The 2,087-nt window shown below is 43.1% G+C and overlaps 1 non-coding gene across 1 annotated transcript; it reads left to right on the forward strand.

The window, feature by feature from the left end:
* Window positions 1-638: 638 nt before the first annotated feature.
* On the forward strand, window positions 639-745 carry LOC125597925. Its single transcript, XR_007332062.1, has one exon. It is a non-coding gene; the product is annotated as a small nucleolar RNA R71 (small nucleolar RNA).
* The last annotated feature ends 1,342 nt before the right edge of the window (window positions 746-2,087 follow it).

Raw genomic sequence — 2,087 nt, forward strand, 5'->3', positions numbered from 1 at the left:
CATTGTAGCTCCCATCAATCTTGGAATGAAGGTTCTTCAACTCATAACCAACTTGCTTCTCACTTCTAGTCTGAGACTCCAAGATTTGTTTCAGTAAGGTATCAGTGCTGCTCTCTTGAGGAGCAGAGGAACCAGACGAGGGGTTTTGCTGAGGCTGATAGCTGCCTTGCTGGTTGTTTCTTGGCGGATAACCACTCTGTTGGTTGTTGGAATAGGATTTCTGTTGGTAGTTGTTGTACTGAAAGTTGGGCTCCTTTTTGTACCAGCTACCATTGTTGTTGATGAAACACAGCTCTTCCTGACCTTCCAAACCCTCAACTTCATGGACAACAGCTGGTGTCTCTTGCTGGTTGGGTTACCAACAAGTGCAGCTGCTCTTGGGTGGCTTTATCAGCAAGGAGGATGTCTATCTTATCCTGTAGAGCTTTCAACTCCTTCCTCGTTGCTTATCATCAGTTCTACTGCTTCTGTCGTGGTCTCCACTGTAGACTGCATCACTCTTTACCATGTTGTCAACCAGCTCTTCTGCATCCTCCTCAGTTCTCCCCAAGAAGAACCCATTGCTAGCTGTATCCAGTCTGGCTCTGTACTTAGGAAGAGCACCACGGTAGAATGTGCTCAGCAAGCTCTCCTTAGAGAAACCATGGTGTGGGCATTGAGCTTGGTAGCCCTTGAATCTCTCCCAGGCTTCACTGAAGCCTTCCAAGTTCTTCTGTTGAAAGCTGGAAATCTCGTTTCTCAGCTTAGCAGTTCTTGAAGTAGAGAAGAACTTCTCCAAGAATGCTTTCTTGCAGTCATCCCAAGTGGTGATGGAGTCGCTGGGTAGAGACTTCTCCCACTGACGTGCCTTATCCCCCAAAGAGAAAGGGAATAGCTTGAGCTTTAAGGCATCTTCGGACACACCATTGGTTTTTGACAACCCACAGTAGCTGTCGAACCTGTCCAAGTGATCAAATGGATCCTCTAGAGCCAAGCCATGATACTTGTTGTTCTCGATCACGTTGAGGAGTCCTGATTTGATCTCAAAGTTGTTGGCTGCCACAGCGGGTGCTCGGATTCCCAATCTATGACCATGAATGTTGGGGCGGTCGTAAGTGCCAATGGGTCGAGCTGCTCGCTGTTGGTTTTGAGGTATGTCTCCCATATCAGTACTCAATCTCTGCAAGTGAGCCTGTTGCTCTTCTTCTCTTCTATTTCTAGCACACTCTCTCTCTAAAGCTCTGATGTCTGCAGCTATTGGAACTAGGTTTGATGGACCCCTGCTCCTCAAGTTCATACACCTGTAGATTAAAGGGAGGTGAAGAAAGAGAATCAGTAACAAAAGAAAATAAAAATGACTTAGTCTCAAGCAAGTGACTAAATCTCAATGTTCAAATCTACTCAGAATTTGGCAACGGCGCCAATTTGATGTTAGGAGTTTTCAAGGCTCCTAAGACAAATGTTGTAGTATAAAGATTGTCGAACCAGTTCTGAGGGATATCAAAGCACTGAGAATGCAAGTACTCACTTAATCTAAGTGCAACCAATGATTTAGATGGGTTTTAAACTACTACTAAACTAGAAAGCAATAACAGAATGATACTTTCTTGACTAAGGGAAAAGAGAACTCATGGGCATAGGGATTAGACCTTGGGTGATCAAGTATCGAACTAAGGATGGCAAATGATCAATCAAACTATCAACCTTAAGCCTAGACACAATTCTAAGCAAGCTCTATGTCTAGATGAATGCTCATTTGCTAACATATCTCAAACATCAAATGTCTTTGGTTGAATAATATGAAAGCAATCATTACTAACAAGTCTATTAGCTATCTTAGCACTTTAACAACAAATGTCTTTGGCAAAGTATACTAAAAGCCTAGGAGAGTTGTCTCGGGCATTTCATCAACACCTTTCGGGTGGGAAATGCCTATTGATCAACTTTTGAGTGGCCAACTCAGAAGATGCATTATGAATACTCTACTAGCAAGGAACAAGAAATGATCTACACTAAAACATCCTAGAACTAACCTAATCACCCTTAATCTCCCTAACCCATGAATTCAAAGGTGATTACTCACTAATCTCCATGATTCCTCTTAAACC

Source organism: Brassica napus, unplaced genomic scaffold (assembly GCF_020379485.1).
Source record: "Brassica napus cultivar Da-Ae unplaced genomic scaffold, Da-Ae ScsIHWf_1586;HRSCAF=2198, whole genome shotgun sequence".
Taxonomy (NCBI): domain Eukaryota; kingdom Viridiplantae; phylum Streptophyta; class Magnoliopsida; order Brassicales; family Brassicaceae; genus Brassica; species Brassica napus.